The 23,349-nt window shown below is 40.2% G+C and overlaps 1 pseudogene; it reads right to left on the minus strand.

Annotated features, from left to right (window-relative positions):
- Nucleotides 1–20,250: 20,250 nt before the first annotated feature.
- Nucleotides 20,251–21,146, minus strand: LOC132491693 (nuclear pore glycoprotein p62-like; annotated as a pseudogene).
- Nucleotides 21,147–23,349: the final 2,203 nt, after the last annotated feature.

A 23,349-nucleotide genomic window follows, 5' to 3' on the forward strand; every position in this document is an offset into this window, starting at 1 on the left:
CTCGCACTGGCCCTGGTGTCTTCATTGGTCACTGGCAGGTAAACACAAGGACTCTAAGAGTACACAGGATTCAGATATTCAGAACTACCTAAGGGACAGTAATGCTCCTTCAGAGCGTCTGTGGGCAGAGCCAGAGAAATACCATTTCTACACAACATCTATGATTGTTTCAACCCACCAAGCTGCTGTGTCATGAAAACTGTTTGCAACTTTTTAAGAAAATCAGATTTGTTGCTCTACATTAAATACAAAAAATAATTTCTGCAGGAGATAAAAAACTTATTTTCAGAGTATTTACCGAGGACCCTCTTATGTGTATCTTATATGTTTTGGGTTTTAAAAAACACACCCTTTATTAGTTAATAACTTACCTAACTTTTATTCAGTTCTATTTTAGAGTCCCTTTAAGATTATTTAATATAACTTATTATATTTGCAAAAATGCACACTTTGTTAGAACAATGCAATCACAATATCTAAAATAAAAAATAAAAAACAAAGCAAAACAAAAACCCATCTTCTTTAAAAAGGGGATAAAGCATACAATTCAGAGACCTGAAAACTATTTAATAATGTTCATCACCTTCCTCTTCCAAACAGACAGACAGACACACACACACACACACACACTCACACACACAGTTTGCTTAGGTACTTAGAAAGTCTTCCAAGACATTTACCAAACATTGGGTATGTGCATGTGTGTGTATATGTCTTATTTTCATTCATGTTCTTTTCCTCTGATTCTGTATTTCCTAAAACATTGCCATAAACAATAGCGTTCCATAGAGTTGGTCTCTCTCTACTTCAGCACACTTTGTGCTCTAGACTGAGTGTTTGTGTCTCCCCCAAATTCGTATGTTGAAACCTAGACCCAAAGTGATGGTATTCAGAAGTGGTGACCTTTAAGAGGTGATTAGGTCTTGAGGGTGGAGCCCTCATAATGGATTAGTGCCCTCGTAAAGAGACCCCAGTGAGCTCTCTTGCTCCTTCTGCTTCATGAGGACACAATGAGCAGGTGGCCCTTTATGAACCAGAAAGAGAGCTCTCATCAGACACTGAATCAGTTGCCTTGATCTGGGACTTCCTAGCCTCCAGAACTGTGAGAAGTAAATTTCTGCTCTTTATAAGCCTCTGATATTCTGTTACAGTAACCTGAATGGACTAGGAGAGTTTCTTTCCTGATGTGGGAGTCAGAGCTCTCCATTTTCATCCTGCTTCTCTGGCTGTTCCACTTCTGTTTCCTTGGGTAACTCTCCTTTGCCTTTGGTTCTTTAAATGTAGACTTGTCCATGGCACAGGTGCCCAGGACTTATTCTGCCTATTATCTCCCAGGGTGATCTCATCCTTTCTGATGGCTTGAAATGTCTTCTCTATGCTGACAACTTTCAAATTCATAGAAGTTATTCATGATCAATTATGATATTCATGACTAATCAATTTAACAATTTAAACAGCTATGTTCCAGTACTCTTCCAGGGAGGCTCCTTTTATAAACTTAGAATGTTATAGACAGACATAAGTCAAATAATCCTAACTTATATGGAAAATTACCAGAGTGAGAAGTGCTATAAATGGGAGACTTGTGTTCCCTAAAAATATGTAATTTGGGCATTTGGTTTTAAAAAACAGGTCAGGAAAGGCTTTCCTGGGGGTAGTGATGAATAATTTGGAACCTAGAGGATGAAATTGAATTAACTCCCAAAATAGAGGAGGAATGGGCCCCTCTGACCTTGGGAAAATGTCATCTGTGTAAGCATAATGGACTGGAAGACTGAAAGAAGGCTAGTGGGACCAGGAAGTTGTGGTGTGACATTGAGCTAGAGAGGAATGCAAGGGCTGGCCCTGAATGTTCTGGTTGCCAGTTGTCAAGTTAAGGACTGTTTCCCCCTAAGAGAAATAGCAGCAGAGAGCTATGGGGCATTTTGATGGGAATGACAAGAGGGCAGGGAAATTGATGGTATATGGTTTACATTTCAGAAAGCTCAGTGTGAAAGACATAATATATTAGAGCATCCATACATCATGGTAGACCTGTTAGTTGGGCCATGTAAGAAATGATGGTAGATAAAAGTGAGGTGTAATTGCCAATTCCTATCCCCTCTACCTGAAAGTCCCAACTAGACCATCACATGACCATCTCTTCTCATTATTCAAGTCTTAGTTCCAATACCTTCACCTCAAACAAGCTTCCCATGACCACACTCTAAATTATTGCTCTCTTTTTCACACAGTGCTTTGATTTTTTTGACTCACAGCACTTAGCATTATCTGAAATGTCAATGTGTTTATTGTTTCTGTGGGTGTTTATCCTCCCTAGAATGGAATCTCCAGGAGGGCAGAAGCCTGTTCTTTTTCATGGGTCACTGTATCCTATATCCCTGTTGCACAGATGACACCTGGGACATGCAGATGCTCAAAGATACTTATTTCATGAATGAATGGAGACAAACATATTCTACAAATATTGGGGAAGGAAAACAGGCAGAAGTCAGTCAGAGATTGACTGCAGTGGTGGAGGAATGTGTTGGGGTAATTCCAGAATTCTGGTTTGCATCTCGGTAGAAAGGAAATGGAAAGACCATTTTGGGGGAGAAGACAACCAATACTAGGAATGAAAACTTGAATAAATGAATGAGTGAATGAATATTTGTAGTTTATGGTAAAATAAGGATTGATTAAAGTGTGGGAGCTCTGCTGTACATGGCCACAACAGTATGGGGTTTTCGGGAACACAGTGTTCCAATTTCAATTGACTTGATGAGCAAAAACAACAGAAGAGAGAGGTGAGACACACGTATTTTGCCACTTTCCCGCTGTGTTTCTTTTTTGGGCTTGCCAGGTCAGGCCACTGGAAATGATCTATGGTAAGTCCTCTGTGTTCTTCAAGAGGCAGGGACCCAGAAGCCACTGGATTCTGGAACATCTCACTCTTGCTGATTAAATCATGCAGCCTGCAGAGAGCCCAGTTGTCTCTGGCAAGTGCCTTCTGAAAAAAAAACAGGGAAGAAGAGCTCAAGCAGAGCTTGTGGGAAGAAAAATGCTTTACTGCCCTGTGATGTGAGGGAAGGAAAACACCATCAGGTCATGGATAAATGAAGAGATAGAGTTGTTTTGATTTTCCGTAAGGAAATATTCAACATATGAATTTTTTTTTCTCTCCTCAACAGTCGAGCTACCTCAAAGGAAACTATAAATCCTGTTTCCTTTTGGCAAATTCTGCCTCCTTTAAGAGGCTGCACTTTCCTCAAACACATCAGAGATTTTTACTGATATTTTTGGTGAGGGCTTTTCTTTATTGTTATTAGAAATTGTCCTTAAATATTAAAAAAAAGAGCATCCACTGAAATACTAGAGTTTCACTGGTTTGAAAGCAAAATCTTTAAAATTCTATTAATTCAATTGCACAAGAAAGATGAAAATGAACTAGTCAATAGGCAAAACTAATCTATGGTGGAAATGATCAGAACAGTGACCCTACTGGTAGGTTGGAGGTGGCTGGAAGTGACTGGGAAAAGTTATGAGGGAATCTTCTGGAGGGATGCAAAGTTCTATATGTTGATAGAGATTTGGGTTATACAGGTGTGTGCATTTGTAAAAACATTAAGTGATACACTTAAGATTTGTGCCTTTAACCACAAACAATATAAAACAGATAACAAATATTTAATTTAAGTGATATGCATGCCAAAGTATTAAAGGGTGAAGGAAAGTTATGTCTAACTTATTTTGAAATGCATTAAAAAATGCAGTATACTGATGGATGGATAGAGGGAAAGATGGACGAATAGATAAACACAAAAGCAGGTGTAGTAAAATGTTAACAGCAGAACCTGGGTGGCGGTCACAGAAGTGTTCACCCCTCATTCTTTCAACATAACTGTGTTTGAAAATTTTCAAAATAAAGTGATGGAGAAAAGATGCACTAGTTAGAATTGTGTCAAATGACCATTTCCTGTTCATATTAACTATCTCTTTTCTTCTTAGAAATGTAGGATGATAATCACAGAAAGTCTTCCTGCTTTAGCGTGATGACCTAGACATTTAATGTTTATATTACCCCAAACCCAGTTGAATGCTGACATGGTCAGTGTCAGGATATTATTGTAAAAGGACATTATCATGAACTAGTCTACAGCAGCAAGAATGAATGTCAGTGCTGCAGCGTTTACTGTTTTAATCCTGCCTTCCTCCCTGACTGTGTATTTACTCTCACTCAAATGCAAGTTCTGTGGCACTGGTCTTAATATTCTGAATGAATGTTTTATTTTAGTGAAGATAGGTTCCCAAGAGTCATGCAAATATCTGGTAATTCAAAGAAATGCTTTTGAGTGTTCTTAATTTTATAGATTTGTTTATATAGTACAACAGTATCACATTTACAATCAAGTGTAATAAAACTTTTCAGCTGCAGAGCATATATTAGCAAAGAGGCTTGCATAAATATGATCACTATTAGACATTCAAATGCATAAAATAATTCATGTTTATAATTTTATGTTTGTAACCCTGATTGGTCTAGAGTTGCCCTAAAAATCAACCTTTCCTCTACTCTTTTTACTATAATTAAGCTCTTCTCTGGAATAAAGTATCTTACTCTCAGAAACCCAAGTTCTCTCCGTAAATAATTTCAGCCACAATGTGGGCAAAATGACTGCAAAAGAACAGCAATTAAACTGAGCATCAACGGAGAGAATATCTTCCCCAGTGTTTGAGCCAGAGTGTCTGGGCCGAGCAAACTAGTAATGATCCTCTAAGTGAGACAAAGAGAAAACGTGGAATTCCATCAAATAGTGTGGTGATGTTGTGAGTGTAACTCTAGCATCAGCCTTTTTTTTATGCAAGGAAGGAGTGGTCAACCAAAGAGTGAGCTATGCCAGAATTCCCACAACTCCTCAAAACCATGTTCAAATAGTCAGTGCCCAGTTGGCACTTTAAATTCAAATGGGGGAGGGAGGCAGGGGCAGCTTCATAGGCTTGCAACAGTGCGTCTACTCTCAGGAGGGTCCCTATGCTTGGTTTAATGTACTGCTGTCATTACTTGAAATTGTTAATAATTTTATCTCTGAGCTTGTGTTTTTTTAAGTGAAGAACAGGACAACAGGGAAAGTGTGAGCAGAGGAGATATGCTAGGCGGCAACATGTCTGAACATGCTCAGGCCCAGGGCAGTTGCCCTAGCTGCCCAGCACACACATGTGCATGCTGGGGACAGCCCAGAGGCTGTGGGACGAAGTTCCAGGGTCTCATTGCTGAAGTGAACTGCAGTAAGAGTAGCAGGAGCAGCAGCACAACACCAGAGGCCCGGGAGAGAAGAGGGGTCCTCCTGGCGGTGGCACTGGGATCCAGAACAGGAACTTCCTATGCTCATTCTGCGGGTTTCATCAAGAAATTATTACAGATCAAAAGTACACCCATGTTACTGCAGCTTTTGTGGTGACCTAAATGGGAAGGAAATCCAAAAAGGAGGGGATATATATATATGTATATATATATATATATACACACATATAGCTGATTCACTTTGCTGTGCAGCAGAAACTAATACAACATTGTAAAGCAACTATATTCCAACAAAAAAATAAAGGAAAAAAAAAGTATGCCCATGGACCTTACAGTATAGCATTCCAGAGAGTTTCAAGATTTTTTTTAGCGAGAGTTTAGAATCCATAGTTTGGAAAACTATTGCGATATTGCAAAGCAAATACCCACAGTTTTAGTAACAGAAATAAAAATTAAAGATTGTCACGTTGAATAGAAAACTATTTTCAGAAGAAGGATGACAGTTTTAGAATTAGTTTCCCCTTGTAATTGAGGAGACAATGATTGGATGGACAAACAGTCATTTGAATCATAAACAAATTATAAAGCCTCTCGATCTTTCTTGTACAGCCTCCACAACATACAGGGACTGTCTAAAAAAACACTAAAATGCCCTTGCATTTACATTTTGGGGCCATTCCGAGTAACGTGATGAAATCCTGCCATTTAGTCACTTAGTAGTGGTCTCAGTTATTAGATGGACTGATGGGGTATAGCAGTGCTTGTGTTCAAGTAACTTTTATTTTTACTTAATAATGGACCCAAACACAAGAGTAGTGATGCTGGCAATTCAAACATTCTCTTACTGTGCCTGATTTATAAATTAAACATCATCAGAGGTATAAATGTATAGGAAAAATTTGGTATATACAAGGTTTGGTACTATCCATGGTTTCAGGCATTCAATTGGGTTCTTGAAATGTGTCCCCCAGTGAATAAGAAGAGACTACTGTACACATATGTACACACACACACACACACACACACACACACACACACACATTTATTTGTTGGGGGTGGGGGGGATTGTAAGCGAGTTTTTGTTGTTACCTGCATGTTGCTATTACCACTTGTGATGGTTAATTTTATTTGTCAACTGACTGGGCCATGGAGTGCCCAGATATTTGGTTAAGCATGATTCTGAGGGTGTCTGTGGGGTGTTTCTGGATGAAATTAACATTTAAATCCATAAACTGAGTAAAGTAGCTTGCTCTCCCCCGTGTTGGAGTGGAAGGCTCATCCAATCTATTGAGGCCTGAATAGAACAAAATGGCTGAGGAGGGAGAATTCCTTCTCTCTACCTGACTGTGTCTGAGCTGGGACATTAGTCTTTTCCTGCCTTCTGACTCAGATCAGGACTGGACTTTACACCATCAACACCCTTGTGTCCCCAAGGGAGATTCTAATGGCAGATCATGGGACTTCCCATTAAGCCTATGGTTTACTGAGAAGCCTCTCCTCTGTGGCCTCCTGACTTCTACCCTCTACCACAGTCTCTCTCCTGCTAAGCCCCTCCTAGTTTCCACCTCTTCTTGTGCTAAGACCCTGGGATTCAACTTTCTCTGGTTACTTGCTGAGTTGGCCTGGGATGGCAGGCAGGGCACTAAGTATCCTGAGGGGAGGGGCTCTTGGTTTGGTTTAACATCAAGAGCAGATTGTCTAAAACATTTCTCAAGGAGAATATTAAACTCCTAAAAGTTCTGTTTCTTTGATGATTGTTACCAAGTCCAAGTTCATACTGCTTGCCACACAACAGGGCAATAAACCCAGAAATGAGTTATTGAGGCAAGATATAGTGACTTTATTCAGAAAGCCAGCAGACTGAGAAGATGGTGGACTAGTGTCCCAAAGAACCATCTTACCCAAGTCAGAATTCAGGTTTCTTTTATACTAAAAAGGGGAAGGGGTGTGGTTGGTTGTTGCAAATTTCTTGGTGTTGGAATCTTTTGTTCCTGCAGCTGTCCACATAGGTCGGGTCACGATGTTCCTGTAAACCTCCAACAGGACAAATGTTATTCTCTGTTCTACAACTTTTTCTCTTTATATGAATGGAAAAGTGTGATACCTTGAGAATGGGCTATACTGCATATTTCAGGCTATAGGCAACATTCTTAACTTGAAGCAAAAGCAATAGAATATAAAGGTTAAAGTAAAAGAAACTGATCTAATATGGAGTCAGATTTGTTCTTCCCTATTACAATTCCCCACTGTTGATGTCCATTCCACAATCTTGTGGAGAAAGGGGTGACAACTGTTCCAGCTACTTCCTGCAGAAGAGGGGGTGATGAAGGGGTGATCATGGAATGAAATTAATCAACTCTGGACAGGGAACATTCCTTAGAATCTCTTGTCAGTAGTACAATCCTCTTTCCTTCTTTATTTACAATTACTTGACCCTGATGAAACCCCTTCACACTTTGTTGAACTTGGGGTTTTGTTTCCATTTCCCTATACATATCTATTAATTTTATCTCTCTGACTGTGCCATAATTACACTAGATTCCTGTGCTATTTATTTGGATAAGATTAAACAAATAGATTGACCCTTTTTCAGCTACAGTGAAATTATAATCTCTATATTTATCTTTTTTAAAGAGCAACCTTAAATATTCTAAGGGTTCACAAACCCATTGCTCCCCAGGCCTCTCAGGAGTGTGATGAATCCATGGCTTTACCCCAGCTAACTTGACAGATGAGTGAGTGGTAAGTAATACCACGTGTGGTCCTGTCCACCTTGCAGTCAGCTGATATTCAGGCCTTGTTCTCTCCAGGTTTTAAGAAGGACTCAGTCTCTGGGCCAGAAAAGATGTAAGGCTACCTCAGTTGGATAGGCAGACCTATTGGAGGCAAACTCATGAACAGTATAGTGCCCAAAGTTTTAACATAATTGGCAACAGCTAGGTCTTTTAGAGCATTTATAGATTCTCTCACCTGGGCAGACACCTAGAAGGGCCTGCCACACAATAATTTGAAGGGGCTTAATTTAAGCCTGTTTCTGGAAGCCACTCTGATCTGTAGCAGGGCAACTTATCTTGGCAAGGTCGCATCCCAAGTTAAATTAGTCTCTTGACATATTTTAGTGACATTGTTTTTTTTTTTTTTTTTTTTTTTTTTTTTTTTTGCGGTACGCGGGCCCCTCACTGTTGTGGTCTCTCCCATTGTGGAGCACAGGATCCAGACGTGTAGGCTCAGTGGCCATGGCTCACGGGCCTAGCCACTCCGCAGCATGTGGGGTCTTTCCAGACCAGGGCAGGAACCCGTGTCCCCTGCCTCGGCAGGCGGACTCTCAACCACTGCACCACCAGGGAAGCCCTGACATTCCTTTTTAATATATAATTCATTTTCTTGTTTTTTCCTGTTGATTGTGGTCTGGTCTCCAGGATGAATATAATTTGAAATACTTTAGACACTTGTTGGATTATGCTAAAGACAAAAGCAGGCCCGTTACCACTTTGAAGGGTGTTAGGTAGTCCAAATAGTGGGATAATTTTTTTAAAGACGGTTTTAATCACTTTGGAAGCTTTTTCTGTCTGGGTGGGATATGCTTCCAGCTATCCTGAAAAAGTGTCCACCAACACTAGCAGGTATATGAAATTTCCTGCAGTTTGAGATATTTGATTAAAATCTATTTGCCAGTCCACGGGGGAGACATTCCTCTATGTTGAGTCCCCATCTGGGAAGGTCTAACAGTAGTCTTTGGGTTATTTTTTGCACAAGTCATGCAATTCTGAGTGACTCTCTGGATGGTCTTTTGTAAGTTAAGTTCCACTACATACATTTGAATCCATTGTAAGGTGACATCTCTCTTATAATGAGTATTTTGTAGCAAATCATCCATATATTGAAATAAAAGTCTTTCATCCAATGTTAAGTTTCTAAGGTCCTTAGCCAACATCTCCCCAAACAAGGTAGGGGAATTATTAAATCCTTGAGGCAGGACTGTCCAACAATATTGTTGGACTACTTGTGTTTCTGGGCCTTGCCATTCAAAAGCAAACAGGTGCTGTAATTCTCTTGCAATAAGAATGCAGAAAAAAAAAATCTTTCAAGCCCCCAAACTGAGAACCTCCTGGAATGCTTGTGAGCAGGGTACAAGTCTTGTACTACTTCATTAATAGCCTTTAAGTCTTGGATAAAGCAGTACTCTGCTGAGTTTGGATTTTTGACCAGGAGAATAGGGATGCTGTAGGGAAGGGGACCTGCAGGATTTAATCAGTCCTGCTTCCAAAAACTTTTCAAGAATTGGCTGAGTTCTCTTTTGAGCCTCTTGCCTCAGAGGGTATTATTTTAGATTAGATGGCCCAGGGCCCCTTTTTATGGGATTTGTATTGGTCATGTGTTTTTTTTTTTTTTTCCTTCCCTGGGGTGCCATCAGCCCACACTTCATTTTTTTTTAACATCTTTATTGGAGTATAATTGCTTTACAATTGTGTGTTAGTTTCTGCTTTATAACAAAGTGAATCAGCTATACATATACATATATCCCCATATCTCCTCCTTCAGCCCACACTTCTGACCTTACATTTTTGTAAACCTCAGGGGGAAAGAGCTCTGTCTCCTTTTCTGGGGCATCCATGTGTGTCATCTGTAGGCTTAAAGCATGCTCCAATGGGGCCCTGATGTCAAGCTGTTCTGGCAAAAAATTACTTGATCATTTAATTTACAAAGGAGATCTCAGCCCCAAAGAGAGATTAGACACTCTGGCTTACATATGACACTGTGTTTCAGAGTGAGGTCTCCTAGTTGGCATTCTAGAGGTTGTAAGAATGAATGATTTTGTACTTCTCCAGAAACTTCCATGACCAGAATTGATTGAGATGCTTTCTGTGCCACCTTAGTGTTTACCACAGTGTATCTTGCACCCATATCTGTTAGAAAGTGAATCAACTTGTCCCCCACTGTCAAAGTTACCTGGGACTCCTGTAGGAAAATTGGAATTGGGCACCTCAAGTCCAAGGGAGCCCCTAGGTCTCTTCATTCATCATCAGAGTGTACCCCTCTTTCTACCATATGAGAGGCTCCCACCTTTCTTTTATTGTTTTCCTTCTTATGTTTTAGCTTGCGGCAGTCTTTTTCTAATGTCTTTCCTCCTTACAGTAAGTGTATTTTCCTTCCCCAATGGTGGCTTACCTCTCTTCAGGTTACTCGCCTTCTGGGAATCCAATGCTACTGCCAGAAAAGTGGCATTCCCTTTTGCATCTTCTTTCTTCTGTTGTTGCTCCCTGTTGTTGAAATCTTTAAAAACAACATCTGCCAATTGAAAGGGGTTCGTTCCAAATGCACCATCTGATTTTTGTAATTTTCTCATATTTACCATTCTAGCATTTTCAGGGGCCTTCGTGCCTGCATCAGTCTAATGTGTGTAGTTCTGATAAACCCTTTCCAAAAATTCAAGGGGTCTTCATTTGGTATTTGCTGAAGTTCTTGAATTTTGTTCAAATTCCTTTGCTGCTCATTAAGGGTCGTGGGTCATCCATAGAAACCCAGCCTGCTGCCTGTTTTCATTTAGCCCCCCTGTGTGAGGGAAATTGCCCTGCACCAGGAGGGGTTTCTGGTGCAAACTGAGTGCCCTGTAAGGTCTTAGGTGGGAATACCAGACCAGGACCCTGTACCCCAGGAACTAACACAATTTGATCTCTATAAGGAGAGGGAGCCAGTCGGAACACTTCCTGAACCCCAGTGTTTGGAATTAGGGCTGGCTGTATAGAAATGGGAGGTAGTGGAAGGAGTGGATATATTGGCATAGTGGTCAGAGGGAGAGGACAGCTGGCTCAGCTGGAAGAGTTAAGGTTGGAAGCAACATATCCTCACTCTTATTTCCTTCTTTTTCTTATTTTCTATGATGTAATAACACAAATGCTTGTACATAGTGGATTTTATCATTCTTCTCTGCTTTTTCACAGAATAGCTATAATTGTAGGATTGTATAGAGCCATTCAAAGGCCATAATTTCTCATCACTTTATTGTAAATCTATAAATAGTAATTTAACGTTTCTAAACATTTTTCTTTGGCATCAACCAACCAGGCTGAATTCTGGACTGGGGGCTTGGTGACTTTAGGAAACAAGTGAAAACTTTATCTTCTCCGAGAATGTGTCACTCTTAGACAAGAACAGGCAAGTTTTTTTTTTTGTTGTTGTTGTCATTGTTCCTTTCCTCCATTTGACATCAGTAAAAGCTTTAAATATCACAAAACTGATTTGGCTGTAAATAGAGAAATGGCACCAGAACAAAATGACATGAAAAACTCAAAGGATAAACAGAAAGTCGAAAATAAACCCCCAGGTTTGGTCTTGGGGTTTTACTTATTATAAGAACCATCAATTCAACCCCCATGCAATGTGATTCCTTGGCTAGACCAATGACACAGGAGACCACAAGTGGCATAATTAACAAACAAGGGTGAGAATACTTGGTACATAGGGTGCCATGATAACCCTGCATAAACCTCTTGTTGATATCCTAACAGGTACTGTGGTACACAGGTACACATTACTACAATAAAATATTATCTTTCTCTTAGTCATCGGTTCTTAGCTGTAATCAGACAACTTATCCAAAATGTGCCTCAGAGGACTTTCTTTAGGGATAGTTGAAACATTCCCCAACTTTTAAAGACAAAAATACAAGACAAAAACAAAACAAAACAAAACAAACAAACAAACAAAAAAACACACAAATGGTTTGGATCCAAAGAAAGAAATGAACTGGTTCACAAATCAGGTAAAAGTCCAACAACTATTTCCTCTTTTCCACAGGGTACCCCACTCAAATACAAAACAAATTGGCTTATACTGGAGGAAAAAAAGCCCCAAAAGGAGAGGAATAAAGTTTCTGCTGTACACACCAGGGCGACTTGTTATTCTGTTTGAGCCTATCAGCTCCTAGATATTGATTTCTTGCTCCAACTGCCAAGTGCTAGGGAAGCCTGTGTTGCTTCAGGGAATTTTTAAGGGAAGTTTCTCAGAACAAGTCATCCCAGCAACTGCTAGGGCCTTACCTGAAAATTCCCCAGTCAGGGCCAGCTACCACAAGCAGCAAGTGTCCTGGCAGTCTTCCCAAAATTTGTTACGGAGTCTAAGATCATACTGCTAGCTGTATAACATGCCAATAAGTTAAGACAATTTGTTGGGGCAAGGAATAGTGACTTTATTCAGAGAGCCAGAAGATCAAGAAGATGGTGGATTACTGTCCCAAAGAAGCATCCTACCCAAGTCAGAATTCAGGTTTCTTTTATACTAAAAAGGGGAGGAGTTGTGGTTAGTTGTTGCAAACCACTTGGTGCTAGACTCTTTTGTTCTTGCAGCTGTCTACTTAGGTGGGGTCAAAATGTTCCTATAAAACTCCAACAAGACAAATGTTATTCCCTGTTTTACACCTATTTTTCTCTATATGAATGCAAAAGTATTATACCCTTAAAAGTCAGAGCTTTGAGAATGGGCTATTCTGTATATTTCAGGCTGTAGGCACCATTCTTAACTCCAAGCAAAAGCAATAGAATACAAAGGTTAAAGTAAAAGAAACTGATCTACTATGGAATCAGATTTGTTCTTCCCTATTACATGATAAAGGTGTGTGAAAGGGAAAAACCTACAACCAAGATTACTCTACTCACCAAGGATCTCATTCAGATTCGACGGAAAAATTAAAACCTTTACAGACAAGCAAAAGCTAAGATAATTCATCACCACCAAACCAGTTTTACAAAAATGCTAAAGGAACTTCTCTAGGCAGGAAACACAAGAAAAGGAAAAGACCACAATAACAAACCCAAAACAATTAAGAAAATGGTAATAGGAACATATATATCTATAATTACCTTAAATGTAAATGGATTAAATGCTCCCACCAAAAGACATAGACTGACTGAATGGATAAAAAAGCAAGACATGTATATATGCTGTCTACAAGAGACCCAATTAAGACCTAGGGACACATAGATACTGAAAGCGAGGGGATGGAAAATGATATTCCATGAAAATGGAAATCAAAGGAAAGCTGGAGGAGCAATTCTCATATCAGATGAAATAGATTTTAAAATTAAGACTTACAAGAGACAAAGAAGGACACTACATAATGATCAAAGGATCAATCCAAAAAGAAGATATAACAGTTGTAAATATTTATGCACCCAACATAGGAGAACCTCAATACATAAGGCAAATGCTAATGCCATAAAAGGGGAAATCGACAGTAACACAATCATAGTAGGGGACTTTAACACCCCACTTTCACCAACGGACAGATCATCCAAAATGAAAATAAATAAGGAAACACAAGCTTTAAATGATACATTAGACAATATGGACTTAATTGATGTTTATAGGACATTCCACCCAAAACAACAGAATGCACTTTCTTTTCAAGTGCTCATGGAACATTCTCCAGGATACATCATATCTTGGGTCACAAATCAAGCCTTGGTAAATTTATGAAAATTGAAATTGTATCAAGTATCTTTTCCGACCACACTGCTATGAGACTAGATATGAATTACAGGAAAAAATCTGTAAAAAATACAAACATATGGAGGCTAAAAAATACACTACTTAATAATCAAGAGATGACTAAACAAATCAAAGAGGAGATCAAAAAATACCTAGAAACAAATGACAATAAAATCACAACAACCCAAAACCTATGGGATGTAGCAAAAGCAGGTCTAAGAATGAAGTTTATAGCAATACAGTCCTACCTCAAGAAACAAGAAACATCTCAAATAAAGAACCTAACTTTACACCTAAAGCAATTAGAGAAAGAAGAACAAAAACACTCCAAAGTTAGCAGAAGGAAAGAAATCATAAAGATCAGATCAGAAATAAATGAAAAAGAAATGGAGGAAATGATAGCCAAGATCAATAAAATTAAAGCTGGTTCTTTGAGAAGATAAACAAAATTGACAAACTATTAGCCAGACACATCAAGAAAAAAAAGGGATAACTCAAATCAATAAAATTAGAAATGAAAACAAAGAAGTAAAAACACACACTGAAGAAATACATAGGATCATGAGAGATTTCTGCAAGAAAATATATGCCAGTACAATGGAAAACCTGGAAGAAATGGACAAATTCTTAGAAAAGCACAATCTTCCAAGACTGAACCACGAAGAAATAAAAAAATATAAACAGATCAATCACAAGCACTGAAATTGAGACTGAGATTAAAAATCTTCTAACAAACAAAAGCCCATGACCAGATGGCTTCACAGACCAATTCTATCAAACATTTAGAGAAGTCATAACACCTATCCTTCTCAAACTCTTCCAAAATACAGCAGAGGGAGGAACACTCCCAAACTCATTCTACGAGGCCACCATCACCCTGATAACAAAACCAGACAAAGATGTCACAAAGAAAGAAAACTACAGGTCAATATCACTGATGAACATAGATGTAAAAGTCCTCAAAAAATACTAGCAAACAGAATCCAACAACACATTAAAAGGATCATACACCATGATCAAGTGTGGTTTATCCCAGGAATGCAAGGATTCTTCAATATATGCAAATCAATCAATGTATTACCATATTAACAAATTGAAGGATAAAAATCGTATGATCATCCCAATAGACGCAGAAAAAGCTTTTGACAAAATTCAACACTGATTTATGTCAAAAACCCTCCAGAAAGTAGGCATAGAGGGAACTTTCCTCAATATATTAAAGGCCATATATGACAAACCCACAGCCAACATCATTCTCAAAGGTGAAACATTCAAACCATTTCCTCTAAGATCAGGAACAAGACAAGGTTGTCCACTCTCACCACTATTATTCAACATAGTTTTAGAAGTTTCAGCAACAGCAATCAGAGAAGAAAAAGAAATAAAAGGATTCCAAATCAGGAAAGAAGTGAAGCTGTCACTGCAGATGACATGATACTATACGTAGAGAATCCTAAAGATGCTACCAGAAAACTACTAGAGCTAATCAATGAATTTGGTAAAGTAGCAGGATACAAAATTAATGAACAGAAATCTCTTGCATTCTTTTTCACTAGTGATGAAAAATCTGAAAGTGAAATTAAGAAAACACTCCCATTTACCATTGCAACAAAAAGAATAAAATATCTAAGAATAAACCTACCTAAGGGGGCAAAAGACCTGTATGCAGAAAATGATAAGACACTGATGAAAGAAATTAAAGATGATACAAACAGATGGAGAGATATACCATGTTCTTGGATTGGAAGAATCAACACTGTGAAAATGACTCTACTATCCAAAGCAATCTGAAGATTCAATGCAATCCCTATCAAACTACCACTGACATTTTTCACAGAATTAGAACAAAATATTTCACAGTTTGTATGGAAACACAAAAGACCCTGAATAGCCAAAGCAATATTGGGAAAGAAAAACAGAGCTGTAGGAATCAGAGTCCCAGTCTTCACACTATACTACAAAGCTACAGTAATTAAGACAGTATGGTATTGGCACAAAAAGAGAAATATAGGTCAGTGGAACAGGATAGAAAGCCCAGAGATAAACCCATGCACATATGGTCACCTTATCTTTGATAAAGGAGGCAAGAATATACAGTGGAGAAAAGACAGCCTGCTCAATAAGTGGTGGTGGGAAAACTGAACAGCTATATGTAAAAGAATGAAATTAGAACACTCACTAACACCATACACACAAAAAAAACCTCAAAATGGATTAAAGACCTAAATATAAGACCAGACACTATCAAACTCTTAGAGGAAAACATAGGCAGAACACTCTATGACATACATCACAGCACAATCCTTTTTGAATCACCTCCTAGAGAAATGGAAATAAAAACAAAAATAAACAAATGGGACCGAATGAAATTTAAAAGCTTCTACACAGCAAAGGAAACCATAAACAAGACAAAAAGACAACCCTCAAAATGGAGAAAATATTTGCTAACGAAGCAAATGACAAAGGATTAATCTCCAAAATATACAAGCAGCTCATGCAGCTCAATATCAAAAAACAAACAACCCCATCCAAAAATGGACATAAGACCTAAATAGACATTTCTCTGAAGAAGACTGCTAACAAACATATGAAAGTGTGCTCAACATTAGTAATCATTAGAGAAATGCAAATCAAAACTACAATGAGGTATCACCTCACACCAGTCAGAATGGCCATCCTCAAAATATCTACAAACAATAAATGCTGGAGAGGGTGTAGAGAAAAGGGAACCCTCTTGCACTGCTGGTGGGAATGTACATTGATATAGCCACTATGGAGAACAGTATGGAGGTTCCTTGAGAAACTAAAAATAAAACTACCATACGACTCAGCAATCCCACTACTGGGTATGTACCCTGATAAAACCATAATTCAAAAATAGTCATGTGCCTCAATGTTCATTGCAGCTCTATTTAAAATAGCCAGGACATGAAAGCAACTTAAGTGTCCATCAACAGACGGATGGATAAAGAAGATATGGCACATATATACAATGGAATATTACTCAGCCACAAGCCACAAGAAACAAAATTGAGTTATTTGTAGTGAGGTGGATGGACCTAGAGACTGTCATATAGAATGAAGTAATTCAGAAAGAGAAAAATAAATACCGTATACATACATATATATATATATATATATATATATATATACACACACACACACACATATATATGGAATCTAAAAAAATTCGTTCTGAAGAACCTAAGGGCAGGGCAGGAATTAAGATGCAGACATAGAGAATGGACTTGAGAGCACGGGGAGGGGGAAGGGTATGCTGTGATGAAGTGAGAGAGTGGCATGGACTTATATATACTAACAAATGTAAAATAGATAGCTAGTGGGAAGGAGCCGCATAGCACAGGGAGATCAGCTCAGTGCTTTGTGACCACCTAGAGGGGTGGGATAGGGATGGTGGGAGGGAGATGCAAGAGGGAGGATATGTGGGGATATATGTATATGTATAGCTGATTAACTTTGTTATAAGACAGAAACTAATGCACCATTGTAAAGCAATTATACTCCAGTAAAGATGTTAAAAAAAAGGGAAAAAAAGGTGTGCCTTGTTCTCTGCCTCGAGTTCTTCATCAAAGGCCTTGCTTTTCTGTCTCTTTTCCCACCAGAATGCATTCAATCCGTTTTGACAGTACCCCAAATACACCTACTTTTTCTGGATAGGTCTGGGTAAAGAGCACAAAACCCAATAAAGATTTTCCTACAGTATCTGTGCTGAGCTATAAGACTTCTTTGTAGGGATGGCAAGTAATGTAATACATTGTAGTGAATGCACCATCTTGGTTTCAAGTCTAGTTTTGAGGACAGCATATCAGTGTATGTTACTTCCAAGGAATTCCTGGCCTGAATCATCTTGACAGGTGGTTTTTGTGAGCAATGCCTTCTGCCAGATACAACAGATGCAGGGGGTCAGATTTGTTTCTTTTTTTCCCTAAATATCTTCTATCATTTTATACCAAGAAAACTATATCTCAATTTTCCTTAAAATCAATCCCTCTGTTTTCCAAATTTATCAGCACTCTGGCTCATCTCAGGCACCGCCCTTTATTTCCAAAGCTATTTTGGGGGGACTGCTATAGTCTCTATAGTATTCCATTATTATCAGGGACTTCCTTGGGCAGGACCTTAATGACTGGGGAGATGGGTCATGCCCATCCCTCTTCAAGGCCTGTCTTTGTTCACTGTGTGCTCCCGTCTGTGTCAGCAGGGATTGGCTCAGGGTGAGGGGATCCAAAGCTACCTTTAGTACAGCCTCTGGGGTAGGCTCTAGTTCTGGACTGTGCTGTTGTAACAGGGAAGAATAAATCTGAATCCATATTAGATCTGTTTCTTTTATTTTAACCTTCGTATTCTATTGCTTTTGCTTCAAATTACGAATGGTGCCTACAGCCTGAACTATACAGGATTGCCCATTCTCAAGGCTCTGACCTCAAGGGTATAATACTTTTCTATTCATATAGAGATAAAAAGTTGCAGAACAGAGAATGCCATGTGTCTTGTTGGACGTTTACAGGAACATCCTGACCTGAATTATGTGGACAGCCACAAGAACAAAGGATTCCTACACCAAGAAGTTTGCAACAACCAACCATGCCCCTCTCTAATCTTGTCTTTAAAAATGCTTTGCTGAAACTTTTCAGGGAGTTTGGAGGTTTGGGGGGCATGAACTACCCATTCTCCTTGCATGGCCCTCAAATTTTTTTTCTCTGTTCCAAACTCCAAAGTTTTGGTTTGTTTGGCCTCACTGTGCATCAGACATATGAACTCACATTTGGTAACCCTGTTGACCAAGGTGTCATCTTTCACAGCCCAGCAATATCCACATTAGCATTCGTGAGAGTTCCTTTGAGGTACTTGCTCTCTGTCTTACACACGCCCCTTCTTCTCTGCTTCTGGGTCCTCTGTAGAGCTAATGAACCTATATTATGAAAGAGATATCAGACCTATCGGACAGGTCCCCAACTAGCTATGGCTTTTGCTCTTGCACATCCTTATAATAGACAACAGTGGTTCTCAAAGTGGGGGTCCCCAGACCACCATCATCAGCCTCATCTGGACTTTGTTAGAAAAGCAAATCTGTGGACCTTACCTCAAACCTGCTGAGTTGGAAACTCTACAGATGCTGGGAGCCCAGAAAGTGCATTCTAATAAGCCCTCTGGGTGGCTCTGATGTATAGTGAAGTTCAGAAGCCCTGATGTACACAATACCCATTTGCTTTCCATGCTGGAATCACAAGTCAGTTCTACAGTTGACAAGCTACTTCCCTACTAGCCAAGATGCCAACTCACTGGCTTCCTTTACTTTTCCCCACGTGAATCAGGGCTGTTGACATCCACCCTTGTTTAGGCCCCAGCTGCCAAGCCTCAGACCTCTGAAATGAAGCTGAGGAGGGCACCAACAGATGCCCTTAATTACATCAGCAACAGACTTTCTCATTTGCTGTGTTTATTCTGCAAAATTATGGCATGGATCCATGTGTGAATCCCACCCAAATGTCTAGGATAGACTAAATGCACAAGGTATTGGTGTGCTGTGTGCCTTTGGTATAGAGTCTGACAATCTACCTACATCATACTTTTAAACGGTTCCTTCTGTATGCCCCCAACTGATATGTCATTTGGAGATTTTTTTTTAAGTCACTCAAAAACTTTTGAGTAGTTTATTTTAGTGTTACACTTTTATTTTTCAGAGTGTCACCTTTATTTTTGGCTTAGGGGAAACATGAAACACAAGAAATCAGACTGTTCCCAAGCTAAGGACAGGTTTTCTTCTTGAAAAACAAATAAACAAATACACAAAACCCACAACTATAAATCATATGCTAAAACCCAGTAAAACACCAGATTATCTGTACATCAAAAATAAACGAATTGCCTGAACCATACACTTTTTAAAATAACGTAATTCAAGTCCCAAATCCACCCTAACTTTTCCTCACTTCTCTGAACTTCTATAGCATAGCTTCTGTAATTCATAACACACTTTACTGTATGGTTTATACTGTTTTTATAGAGACAGGCATTAATTATATCTCAAAGTAGACAGTTCCTTTAGGAGAGAGACTTTACAGTAGCAAACACTATACATTGAATATTAACAGGCACCCAGTAAAGACTGGTTGGCATCTATTTTTTGGGAAACATTTCTCTATGATCTGGTTGGAGTGAAAAGGACAACGTGTGCTGTCAGTAAGATATGGTATCTGGGAGAGTAAGCCATGAATTACACACACAGAGTTGACGTCAAATAGGTTTCTGCCTGGATAGCTGATATAGTATTGATTTGCTGATACTAAAAGTCAAACTCTGTAGTTCCCAACAGTACAATATTTAAGTGGAAAAAAAATACATGCACACTTTTTTTCCACCAAATATTGAATAGTAACTGTAAACACTACTCTAATGAACACCATCAAAATTTGTAGGTAATGTATAATCCAAAAACAACATGCTGAAAATAGGGTCATTCAATCAAGAGCAATCCTGACATTGCACTCCTGCTCCTTGCAATGATGATGCTCGAAAACTTGTGTTACCTCTTCTATCTTCCTTTGCAGCATACCTGAAGTCTGATTAATCCATTGTAGACTGTCCATATGAGCATTCAGAATTTTGCAGATCTGCTGGAGCACATCAGTAGTGTCAGCAGGACTTCCAAATGTATTTGGGTGCTCAATAACGTCCTTGAGATCTTGGGTCATTAGTTTCAGGTGAGCATCTACATTTTCTGCTAACTAGTAAGTCCTCTCATGTTCCTCATCTAAATGCTGCAGATAAATAGACCCACTCTGGTCTTTTACAGACTCCTCTAAAAGGGTCAAGAGATCTTCTAGTTCTTCCTGCTGTGACAGGATAAAATCCAATTCTTGTTCCAGCCTTTTCTGATCCAGTTTCACATTTTCTACTTCTCCATGTAAAGCAGTGATCTTCTCACCATTCTCAATCAATGTATGGTCCCAAGCATTGACCTGGGTGGCCTGGTGAAGAAAGTGTTTCTCTTGATCCTCTAACTCAAGGCTCCATTTGTTTGCCAGACCATCCAGCTGACCATAGGTCATCACAGGAGTTATGATGGTATTACCAGTGAAAGTACAAGGTATAGAAGTAATGCCGACCTGAACAGTCTTATTAATCTCAGTTGATGTCAGCGGTTTTAGATTCAAGGTAAAGCCCCTGGTGACTGTGGTGGTGGTGGTTGACATTGTAGTAGATGCAACAGGAGCTGCTCCACCTGCTCCAGGGAATTTTAATCCAAATCCCAAAGTTGTACCACCAAGTGTTCCAGCCAAAGTTGTTGGGCAGCAAATGAGACCCCAGTAGGAGCAGTGGAGATAGAAGCATCTGAAAACGAGGTAAATTGCATGGTGCTTGAACTAGTAGTGGCAGCAACAGTAGATGCTGGAGCCAACTCTTGATGGTGGTGCCCCGAAGTAAGTAGGAATGCAGACAAGACTTCGGCGCAGCCAGAGAGGCTGGCCAGGGTCTTCTCGGGCTGTAAAGAGCCGGCCTCCACAGTGAGTACATCCCCACTGGAGCGACGCTAACTTAGGGTTCAGAGGTTTTTGACGTGATTAACCATCTCAGACTGCAAAGTTTTAGGAGGCTTCTTACAGCACTGGTGGTTGTATCACTATCCAAGTATGCTTCCACATGTGAAGGAGGACAAATGAATCATAGTTTATAGTTTTCTCAGTCTCTCCTTACGCTTCTCAGAAGCTCACAGACCTTGAAGCTTCTGCTGACTTATCCCTCCAGAAGGTCTTGGGCTGAAGAGTCACAAACAGCTCACTTTGAAACAGGCTTCTCTCTTCCGATTGTACTCACACAAGTGCCTATATCAAGAGGAGGGTGGCCCAATGGTACCTCAGGCCATGGAGACCCCAAGACAGGGACAGCCAGAGGCACTTGCTTCAGCCAGTACGTGCACCAGAATGGGAGCTTCGGCTTCTCAGAGGTTACAGGATCACACAACCCACTTTGATATGGTAACACTCTACTCAAGCCATAGGGTGCACCCCCGTGAGTTTGCAAATCAGTAGTGACTTGAGGTCCCACTGTCCAACATCCCCCTGGCAAGGCTCTTCCTTAATCTTAGTTGGCTGGTGTCCCTGGGGCCAAAGCCATCTGTATTGAGAAAGCCCAGAACTGCTCATGACCTATGAAGATGGGGGATGAGATCTGCATTGGGCACAAGCCTAGTGCAGTTGGGGGCTGGGATCTCTGGTCTGTAGCCCCCTAACCATTCCCCGATGGGTTTCAGCACTCCTGAATTTCCATCCAGGAGCAATTATACCATTAAGGAGGGATGTGAGTTAGCCAGGAGCACCCAGCCTGTCAGCTGGAGGGGGAGGACTCAGGGAACTTCGGTGTCAGTAGCCTTGGGAATATTGCCTTGTTCTTTGGCTGTGCTTCTGCGGTTATTTCTGTACTGCCAACCACAGCACAGATATCACCCCGGGGCATGTCACGCATCTTTGGTGTTAGTATCAACAGTTTTCCTCTCTTCACTCAAATTAACCACAGAGGCGGGATAAATCCTATTGTCCCTGGAGGAGGGAGCTTGCAGCATGAGGATGGTCAAGACACATTGGTAGAAACCAGCCTCACCCTCATCAAAATATGCTTGGGCCGTACTCCAGGATGGTGAGTGATGTCCCTTGATAACTTGGCCTATAGCTGCCAAGTGGCCATGAATATGGCGAATGCTTCCAGGAAAACCTCTGTCCTCCCCAAGCCATATTCTAAAAACAAGAACCATCACACAGGAAATGGATGCTTCATCCCTGATTTTTAACCCAAGTTCCCTGTGGCTCTAGAGAATTCTGCCTGGCTCCTCTGCCTCTGAGCTCCTCCTCCATCCTGTGCTCAGCTTCCCCTCCAACTTTCTCTTTCCCAAACACCCAAGTGCAGCCCACATAACTAGCCCGAGCCTCTGGTACTTGGTGACATGGAGCAGGGCTGCTTCCCTGACCATGGTTTGAGAGCAGCCACCATAGAATCCAGTGTTGGCCAGAGAGCTTCCATCAGCTCTGCCAGGGTACAGATAGCCAGGAATTTTTCCTTCAATATTGCTTTCTCTAAGCCTTCTTTGTAGGTCACTGGGGGAGTCGAAGCCACTGTTCAGGGGCTCCCTTCCCCCCATACTTCCTCATGGAATTTCATATGGAAATTGTCCCAGTAAACTCACAGCATGCATGGTCCCAACTCCCTTGTCCAGTGTCCCTTTACACAGCACCTCTGGCAGGGACTCACATCCCTTCCCCTTCCTCTCCTCCCACAACCCAATGCCTCCCCAAGGGAAAATCCAAGCATCATTATTGCTCTTCTGGGGGTATCATTAAGGCATTATTATTGCTCTTCTTACCTGTGTAAACACCCTTACCCATCTCTATAGACCATTTTGTGGTATGGGAGCAGAGAGCAGACACCCTCCCATTCTGCAGTCCTGGATGAAATCTTAGCATCTCCCTGAAACAGTTCCTAATCCCAGCACAGAGCTTGAGGGCTTCAAAGGAGAGGAGACCACTGTGGACTGGCGTCAAAGCAGATAATTTCAGATGCAGTCA

Source organism: Mesoplodon densirostris, chromosome 6 (genome assembly GCF_025265405.1).
Source record: "Mesoplodon densirostris isolate mMesDen1 chromosome 6, mMesDen1 primary haplotype, whole genome shotgun sequence".
Lineage (NCBI taxonomy): Eukaryota > Metazoa > Chordata > Mammalia > Artiodactyla > Ziphiidae > Mesoplodon > Mesoplodon densirostris.